We start from the raw sequence: 10,263 nt of genomic DNA, 5'->3' as shown, positions 1-10,263 counted from the left end.
GAATTGAGGTCTGGCCCCTAAAAACAAAAAGCAAAACCCTGGTTCTCTGTCCCTCAGCAGCCGTGGATTGCCTGCCTGTAGCTTTTCATCTAAGGGTGAGGCCCTGTGAGATTTTCCTGCTTCCATGTTGGTGTATTGACTGGTGTGGTCTTTGTGGGTCTTGTGCCTGCAACCACAATGTTGAGACTTCATGGGTGCAACTTGCCTGTTGTGCGGAAGACACAACCATGCAGTAACTAACCCAGTCCTCAGGCTCATACTACCTTTCCATATAAGGCTAAAGATGTCACTTGTGGGGCAAAACACCCAGGGTCACTTATCCTTTGCATTTTGGCCAGTTGTGTATATCTTTAATAGTCTCTCTCTACTACAAAAAGAAGCTCCTTTGTTGAGATATGAGAGCGTCACTGTAGGTCTAAGACAGAGAAGCCTATATTTATGGATTTAGGAATATATGCATACATCTATATGTATATGTATGTAACAATTAATGAAAAAAGAAGCCGTGGATTTGAAAGAGAACAAGGAGAAGTACATAGGAGAGTTTGGAGGGATGAAAGGGAAGGGAGAAATGATGTAATTATATCATAATCTCAAAAATTAAAAAATAATTTTTAAAAGGCATTTGGAAACTATATTACTTTATTGATATGATAGCAATAGGTTCTTGTTCTCCTATAGGGCCTATGTCCTCTCCAGTAATCATTCTTGGGTAGGTTTACAGTACCAGGCATGAGTTTCCTCCAATAGAGCAAGCACTAAGTCCAATTGGATAGCTGTTGTTTGCCCCAGATACATGTGTCACTATTATGCTCCTGGGGATGTATTACCTGTACTGAAGCTGCTGTGCTTCTCGGGCTTTATGGTTGGGAAGGACCATTCGTAGCTTTGCATCATTGGCAGCTTGCACAGCGCTTCTCCACACTATGAAAGCTAACCTTCAAGTAGGATGCTTCCAGGAAACTACCCATTTGGTTTCTCCAAATCTTGTGACTCAAGAGTATAGTGTCGGGGTACGGTCGTTGGCTTACTCCTTTCTGCCTGTTGACGCGCCCGAGGAAGCATCGCTGAAGGCTCTCGTTTCCCTGCCGTCATGTCTAAGTCAGAGTCTCCCAAAGAGCCGAACAGCTGCGGAAGCTCTTCATTGGAGGGCTGAGCTTCGAAACGACCGACGAGAGCCTGAGGAGCCATTTTGAGCAATGGGGAACACTCACGGACTGCGTGGTAATGAGAGATCCAAACACCAAGCGATCCAGGGGCTTTGGGTTCGTCACATACGCCACTGTGGAGGAAGTGGATGCTGCTATGAATGCAAGACCACACAAGGTGGATGGGAGAGTTGTGGAACCTAAGAGAGCCGTGTCGAGAGAAGATTCTCAGAGACCGGGTGCCCACTTAACTGTGAAAAAGATCTTTGTTGGTGGTATTAAAGAAGACACTGAAGAACATCACCTGCGAGATCATTTTGAGCAGTATGGAAAGATTGAAGTGATTGAGATCATGACTGACAGAGACAGTGGAAAAAAGAGAGGGTTTGCTTTTGTCACTTTTGATGACCACGACTCTGTGGACAAGATTGTTATTCAGAAATACCATACTGTGAATGGCCACAACTGTGAGGTAAGAAAAGTCCCATCAAAGCAGGAGATGGCTAGTGCTTCGTCCAGTCAAAGAGGTCGAAGTGGTTCCGGAAACTTTGATGGTCGTGGAGGTGGTTTTGGTGGCAATGACAATTTTGGTCGAGGGGGGAACTTCAGTGGTCGTGGTGGCTTCGGTGGCAGCCGTGGTGGTGGTGGATATGGTGGCAGTGGGGATGGCTATAATGGATTTGGTAATGATGGAAGCAATTTTGGAGGTGGTGGAAGCTACAATGATTTTGGCAATTTTAACAATCAGTCTTCAAATTTTGGACCAATGAAGGGAGGAAACTTTGGAGGCAGAAGTTCTGGCCCTTATAGTGGTGGTGGCCAGTACTTCGCTAAACCACGAAACCAAGGTGGCTATGGTGGTTCCAGCAGCAGCAGCAGCTATGGCAGTGCCAGGAGGTTCTAATTACAGCCAGGAAACAAAGCTTAGCAGGAGAGGAGAGCCAGAGAAGTGACAGGGAAGCTACAGGTTACAGCAGATTTGTGAACTCAGCCAAGCACAGTGGTGGCAGGGCCTAGCTGCTACAAAGAAGACATGTTTTAGACAATACTCATGTGTATGGGCAAAAAACTCCAGGACTGTATTTGTGACTAATTGTATAACAGGTTATTTTAGTTTCTGTTCTGTGGAAAGTGTAAAGCATTCCAACAAAGGGTTTTACTGTAGACCTTTTTTCACCCATGCTGTTGATTGCTAAATGTAATAGTCTGATCATGACGCTGAATAAATGTGTCTTTTTTTTCTTTTTTTTTCTTTTTAAATGTGCTGTGTAAAGTTAGTCTACTCTGAAGCCATCTTGGTAAACCTCCCCAACAGTGTGAACTTAGAATTCCTTCAGGGTGGTGCCAAGTTCCATTTAGAATTTATTTATAATTGCTTGGGTGGAGAAGGCATTGTCTTCAAAAACCTTGGTGTAGTTAAACTGCCAGTTACTGTTGTAACTTTAATGAGTTTTACCATTGAAAGGGTCATCCAAGCAAAGTCACAGTTTGGTTACAATAAAATGGTTGTGGGCACACCCTATACAACATCAAAATTGAATAATGGTATCAGATAAAATAACAGATGGGAATGAAGCTTGTGTATCATCCATTATCATGTGTAATCAATAAACAATTTAATTCTCTTGAAAAACAAACAAACAAACAAACAAACAAACAAACAAAAAAGAGTATAGTGTCTTCACAATAGGGTCTTACCTTCATGTTCTGGATGGCAACCAGGAGCAACGGCATTAGCCTATATGATTTGGGGGGCTTTCTTGGGGCCCCATGACCAACAACTTGAAGGGAGGTATCCCTTGCTTGGCACTGAAGTTTTAGTTAGTTTATAACCCCTGGTGTGGGGAAATTTCATAGAAATGCACACACACACACACACACACACACACACACACACACACACATATATATATATATATATAAATGTTTTAATATTAAGCTTGTAGAATACTAGGTTTCCCTGTGTTCATTTCAACCATCCTTAGTTTTACTTTTCTCTCCCCTCCTCTTCCTCTTTACTCTTCCTACTCCCTCCCCAATTAAGTCTAGTCCTATTTATTCCACTTCCATGTTCATAGCACCTGGGTTCTGCTATCCCCCTTTTTAGATCCACTTCTCCCCTCATCCAGTGGTCCCTTCCTGCTTTCCTGATTTTTGCAATTACTTCCAGTTATGCATTCAAATATAAAGATCTGTATTGGGATCTAGAATCTACACATGAGAAAGGACACTCAGCATTTATCTTTCTGGGTCTGCATTATTTTATTCATTGTAATATTTCTCAATTCCAACCAAATACCTGTGAACATTGTATTTTTTCCTTTACAGCTTAGTAGAAATCCTTTGTGTAGATGTACCACATTTTCATTATCCATTTATCAGTCGATATACATCCAGGCTTCTTCCATATCCCAGCTATTCTGAATAAAGTGACAATGAGCATGGCTGAGTGGGTATCTCTGTAGAAGGATACTGTGTCTTTCAGGTATATGCCTAGGAGTGGTATTGATTAGTCATACGGTAGACCTATTTTTAGCCTTTTGAGGATTCTGGACATTGTTTTCCATAGTGGTTGTATCAATTTGTACTCTGACCAACAGAGAACGAGTGTTCTCCTTTCTCCATATCCTCAGTAGCATTTATTATCACTTCTTTTATATCTCTCAGTCATTCTACCTGGAGTAAGAGAGTTGGTAAGGATGTTGAACACTTTTTGAGATACTTCTTAGACATTTTTTATTTTGTATTTAGAGAAGTCCCTGTTTAGATCCATAGCTAATTTTTAACTGGGCTATTTGTTTTCTTGATCTTTTGGTTTTTTGAGCTCTTTCTCTAGTCTAGATATTAGCGCTCCAACAGATGCATACTTGACAAAGATTCTCTCCCAGCCTGTGGGTTTCCTCTTCACCCAATTGTTTCCTTAGCTGTATAGAACCTTTAGTTTTATGAAGTCCCACTTGTCAACTGTTGCCTTTAATTCTTGGGCAAATGAAGTCCTGTCCAGAAAGTTCTTTCTTACACCTATGTCTTATAGGATATTGCCTGTGATTTCTTCTAGCAGTTTCAGTGTTTCAGGTCTTTCACTGAAGTCTTCAAGCCATATGAAGTTAACTTTTGTGCAGGATGATAGATACAAATCTAATTTCATTCTTCTACATGTGGACATCCAGTTTTCCCAGTACCATTTGTTGAAGATTTTTTTTTCCTGAATCTTTGTCAGGTATCAGAAGGCTGTAAGTACATGTACTCATGGTGAGGTCTTCTATTTTTTCCCATTAGTCTACAAATCTGTTTTGTGTCAGTATCACACTGTTTTTATTACTATAGTTTTATAATATATTATGACATCTGGAATGTTTACCCCACCAGCATTGTTCTGTTTGTGCAGAATTGCTTTGGCTTTCTGGGGTCTTTTTAGTTTCCATGTGAATTTGAGGATACCTTTTTCTATTTCTGTGAAGAATATTGTGGGAATTTTGATTGGGATTGCATTGCATCTGTAAATTGTTTTTGGTAGGATGCTCATTTTGCAATATTAATTTTATTGATTTGTGAGCATGGGAGGTCTTTCCTTTTTTTAAAGTCTCTCAATTTCCTTCTTCAGAGATTAAAGTTTTCATGGTAGAGGTCTTTCACCTCCTTCTCTATTTTTAATCCTAAACATTTTCTTTCTGTGGGGCTATTGTGAATGAGGGTGTGTTTATGATCTCATTCTTAGTGTGTCTTATTGGTGTACAAAAGTCTATTGGGTTTTGTATGCTGATTTTGTATCTTACCACATTTTTTAAATTATTGATCTTTCTGAGAAAATTTTCTGGTGGAATTTTTGAGATCTCTTACATAAAACATCATATAATCTTCAAATAGGGATTTAACTTCTTTTCCTATTTGTATCCCTTTAATATCCTTCTCTTGCCATATTGTTCCACCCAGTGCTTCAAGCACTATGTTGAAAAGAAATGAAGACAGTGGATAGTCCCAACTCATTCCTGATTTTAATGGGTTTTCTTTGAGTTTCTCTCCATTTAAGATGCTGTTGGCTGTAGGTCTGTCTTATATAGCTTTTATTGTGTTGAAGTCTGTCCTCTCCAGTCCTGCTCTCTTAGGACTTAACTTGTAAACTCATGTTGGATTTTGTCAAAGGCTTTTTCTACATCTATTGAAATGACCATGTAATTTTTGTCTTTAATCCCATTTGAGGATTAGGGTGAGTGCTGGCAGGGTAAGTTTAAGAGGCTCACATTCACCAGGCTGGGCTGGGCCAGAGCACAAGAAACGCTGCTCACATTGGGTCTGTGGGATGGATGAGATGTGGGAATTGATGGGGTAAAGTCTGGAGGAGGCATCTGGCTTTTTGAGAAACCATAATTCAATTAGCTTAGGATAAACCATATGAAAAAGTATCTTCCACATAATGTTTATTCTACAACTGGAGTGAAGGACCATTGCAATAACAAATTAAGCCCCAGACTTTGTAAAATTTTTCTGCTTCAAAATATTTGTGGATTATCATGCATCTCCATCCTTCACTATGACTCACTTTGGCATGTAGTCGTCAGACAGAATCTTGAGTTCGGGTGAAGGAACAGAGAGACAGCAGAGAAGAGCATCTGTTACTTGTGTAGATTCCATACCCAGAGTAATACTGACTATTCAAAGGCCTGTGCTGCAGGGGCACTGAGAATCGCCATCTGAACACGGTGACATTCTCTGCTGGTTTCCTCCTGTGCATTCACGCTATTGTCAACATTCTCCTAAAAACAACCCCAGTCGGGGGAGGAAAAGAGGCATGGAGGAACTGGTGATGATGGGTACTGGATGTGTGACTGTCTCACTAGTGACTGGAAGATTAATAATACAGCATGGATAGAAAAGGCAGACAGGTCTGGGCTTAAAGTACAAACAAACCAACAAACCAGATGTTACTCACTCCCCAGGGTTGTCTGTGTTCAGCCATGTTCTTGAATATGGAGCTATTTCATTAACAGAATGGCCTTTGCAAGAACTCTCTAGATGAACTATAAAAACCTTAGAACTAAAACATTAAAGCATTCATTGTGAACTAATGGTTCTCAATGCATTCCCATGGATCAAGTAACAGCCAAACTGTAAACTGTGGATCCTGAAACACAAGATGGGGTCACCATGACATTGTATATCATTAAACTGATGACCTTCTGCATGTCTCTTGGTAGCTGGGTGCCTAACTCCAGCCACATCCAATCTTCTCTGTTCCTGAGAGCCCACAGAGTTCCAGGGCTAAGAATGACCCTGCTTCAGCTGTTCTTCCAACTAGCATTTTTCTCCCAGAAAATCGCCTTCTGGTAATCCTGGTCTGTGTATGCTAGTTGAAAGCTGAAAATATAAGATGGTATATAACTAAAAATTCATCCTTCAAAATTTGTATATAATTGTCCTCTAACACGAGAAGCTGGCCTTGTTCCACATTAGTCAAAGATACTTCTTTGTGTTAATCCACCTTTGACTAATTTCACAAATATCTGAAAAAAAGCAAAAGAAAACAGATGAGAATTGAACTGGATACAGATCATATTCAGTGCTTTAAGAAATCTAAAGACCCATGAGTGACATGTACCTTTAGATACATTTCCAAGCTCCTCTGATTTATGAAAATATTTGTCATTTACTCCCCCACATACTTTCTCTGCAAATAATTCTCATAGATAAGATTTTTTGAAAACGATGAAATATTGCATCACCGAACTGTAATTTATAGTTTTGATGTCAAGAAGGTATTTGAGCATCATTATCACCTTCAAAGAGAAGAAGAGCCTGTGGTGAGTGAAAATGTACCTGTGGCAAAGGCGGGCTCTCGGTGAAAGGTCATCTGGGCTTTCCTCTGGACAACCTTCATTCCTGCTTCAGAAACACAGTTTAATGCTTACAAATGATTATGGACGGGGCTTCATATACATCTTTGAAACTGTCTTCCTAGCCCTTCCAAAACTGTGCCCTCCTTCATCTTTTATTTACTTACTTAAATATTATTGTGGGCTGGAGAGAGAGAAAGAGAGAGAGAGCGCCCAGCTGGTGAAAATGCTTGCCTTGTATGCAAGACCAGAGTTAGCTCCCTGTTTTATGTTTAAAAAACACTCTTGCAATTCCATCTGTGGGGAGGCAGTGACAGGCAGATCCCTGGAGCCGGCCCAGCCTATTGGTGAGCTCCAGTCTATTAAGAGAATCTGCCTAAATCAGAAAAGAGAAACAGTGCATGGCACCTGAAGAATGACACCAAGGTTGTTTTTTGACCTTCACACGCCTGTATACACGTGTACACTGACACACACATGAACACACATTCATACACACAACTATTGTTGGTCTTGGGTCAGTGCCAGAATTGTTTCTGTTATGTTTTTCTCTTAAATTGTTGATACATCATCTTTGCTGCAGGAAATATTTCTCTTTTGTACAATTTTAACATCACTGACTCTTTATTTTTGCATATTGTTCACACTCACTTATGCAAATGGCTCTGGGTTTTGTTTTATAGATTCTTTATTCTTTCTTGTATTCCCGCCCCCCCCCCCCCACCTCACTAAGTACTGTGCATTTAAGATCACCGTTGACCAACAGAATGCCAGCTTCATGCCTGGTTTTCTTTTCTAAATAGCTAGAAATAGAATGGTTGAACTTTAGGGCTCCTCCTCCTCTGTCTGATGGACTTCACTGAGCCCCAGTTCCTCCCAAAATTTTATAGGTCTGACCAGAATGAGCATGCAACTGGCCTGAGTAACTAGCACCGTAGCACAAGTGTTTGGGCCCTTGCTTTCAAGGACTCTCACTAGTCCTGAAAAAGATGTGGAACCTTCTTGGAATCACCTCTTAATTGCATCCAGCTATACCTTGGATCTAAGGCACCTCTTCACATGTTACTACGATAAAGAACAGTTGAGTATCCAACATACAGTTGAGGTTCTTCACCTTTGGACTTGTAGTCTAACCATTTGAACTTGTTAGTATGTGGCAAAGCCAGTTTGGCAAAACCACTATGGTCCACAGGACTGTGTGAAGCAGCAATACACGTCTAACTCCGCATGATAGTTAGCAATGGGCATCTACTAGGTACTGATTTTCCTTTCTCATCAGTGAACATCCAGTGTTTTGCCACCACAAACTGTACAACGAGCATCTATCCACTTGTCCCTTAGAAGCTGTTGTGGAGTCAAATTGTTAAGTCATGGGGAAACAATACATATATGTAATTTGCCTGCATTGTTTCTGATCATTCTATGAAAATTTGCCTCTCTACCTGAAGCTGAGTGACCTGGGATGGATCAGGTAACTCATGCTGAACAAATTTGGCTCCATCTGGAAAGAGAGCTCATCCAACCCTCTGACATGGGAGCTGAAGTTGTAAGAGCTCTGCTGGTGGCCTGTTTCTATCATCTATGCTTAGTGTGGCAGAGAGAGAGGGGTTCTTGTCATGGCTTGAATGTGAAATGGCCCCCAGAGTTTGCATTTTAAGCACTTTGTTCCAAGGTGGTGGCACTATTTTGGGAGATTGTGCAGCCTGGTTGGTGGCGGTGAGTCAGTAGGGTTATACTCCAGCCCTGCTTACTTCCCGTTCTCTCAGCTGTCACCTCACACCCCCACTGTCACAGTCTGAGCCGTCTCCAGTTACCGTGCCTTCTCCACTGGGATGCACTGCAGGTCTGCAACTGTGAGCCAACACACAGCCTCCTACCGTTAAGTTACTCCTGTCAGGTGTTTTGTGGAAGCAACGAGAAAAGCAGCTCACACAGCCCAAGGGAAGAGACTATAGTCCCCACTGAGAGACAGAGAAAAGAAACTGCCATGGACTAGCTGTCCTGATTCCTTCATCCTAGGGTTTGAGTTCCATTTTACTGACTTATTTCTTGCTATTAATTGTACAAGATATTCTTATATAGCCACCCCCCAAATCAAAATGTAGTGAATTTCTTTTAGCTGTGATCAAAATCCTTTTAACATAAAAGCAGCGACTCCTCCTAAAAATCAGTACCACAGACCCAAACATGATCTGAATGTTCTTGGAAGTTTTAATGCAACTTATGTCTTAGAAATTGTTTAGAAGCAATTATTTTCATTTTGACTGAAAACCAATTGTTATTCATTGCTTTTCTCATGAGAGATGAGACTCTTCTCATGTATGTGACAGACACCACTACCCATAAAAAGACATTAAATAATATCCAGCTTGTCTGAAGACAATTCTTTCACTGTGTGACTTTCAAAGAGTCTGACTGGCATCATGTAGGCATAAGAACAACCACCATTGTCCTATTTAAGTGTTTTCTATATTACTTTATACTACTCCTCTGTCAATCAACTCTTCACTTGAGTGCCTGTCCCTGTGTTTGAATGGTGTACATTCGGAGTAGGGTATCATGGGTTTTTCATACTGTCGCTTCATAAGGTTAGTTTCAAAATAGCTTGGTCCTCTTGTGGAATTCCTAACAGTGAGAACAGGGGCTATCTCCAGCTCTTTTACTTGCTTTTGGGAGCCTACTCCTCATACTGGGTCGCCTTGCCAAGCCTCAATACATGGGGAGGTGCTTAGTCTTACTGCAACTTGATATGTCATGTTTTATTGCTACCCATGGGAGACGTACCCTTTCCTAAACAGAAATGGAGGAGGAGTGGACTGGGGGGGATGGGAACGGGGGGGGGGCCTGGGGGGAAGGGACTGGGAGGAGAGGTGGGAGGGGAAACTACAGCAAGGCTGCAAAACAAACAAACAAATAAACATAAAAAAGAATGTCTCACTGAGTTCTAGAGTAAAATGCAGTGTTGGGTCAAAATCATGGGAGTTTGTGGGTTGAACACTACTGAAATGCGTTCCTTTGGGGCTGAGGAGGTGGTTCAGTTGTAAAGTACTTACTGTACAAGTGTGAGGATCCCAGAACCCACGTGAAAAGCCTGCTGTAGTCATGCATCTATAATCCCAGTCACAGCGGCAGATGGATTCCCAGGGTTTGCTGGCCACCTCATCTAGCTGAGAGGACATGCTTCAGGTCAGTAAGAAATTCTGTCTCATGGGAATAATACAAAGAGTAATAGAGCAGGTTGTCTGGCTTCCTCATTTGGCCTTAGCACTCAGGTGCAGGGGCAC

General features: G+C 41.4%; 1 long non-coding RNA gene and 1 pseudogene across 1 annotated transcript; one reads left to right on the top strand and one right to left on the bottom strand.

Annotated features, from left to right (window-relative positions):
- Positions 1-1,078: 1,078 nt before the first annotated feature.
- Positions 1,079-2,390, top strand: LOC128098697 (heterogeneous nuclear ribonucleoprotein A1-like; annotated as a pseudogene).
- A 995-nt stretch (positions 2,391-3,385) lies between these two features.
- LOC128099079 (uncharacterized) lies at positions 3,386-7,150 on the bottom strand. Its single transcript, XR_008214422.1, has 2 exons — positions 6,963-7,150; positions 3,386-6,649 (listed from the first exon to the last, which is right to left on the bottom strand). It is a non-coding gene; the product is annotated as an uncharacterized LOC128099079 (long non-coding RNA).
- Between the last annotated feature and the right edge of the window lie 3,113 nt (positions 7,151-10,263).

The sequence above is a fragment of the Peromyscus californicus genome, unplaced genomic scaffold, assembly GCF_007827085.1.
Source record: "Peromyscus californicus insignis strain IS unplaced genomic scaffold, ASM782708v3 Scaffold_6__1_contigs__length_162567912, whole genome shotgun sequence".
Classification (NCBI taxonomy): domain Eukaryota; kingdom Metazoa; phylum Chordata; class Mammalia; order Rodentia; family Cricetidae; genus Peromyscus; species Peromyscus californicus.
This window is presented reverse-complemented; position numbering and strand designations above follow the sequence as displayed.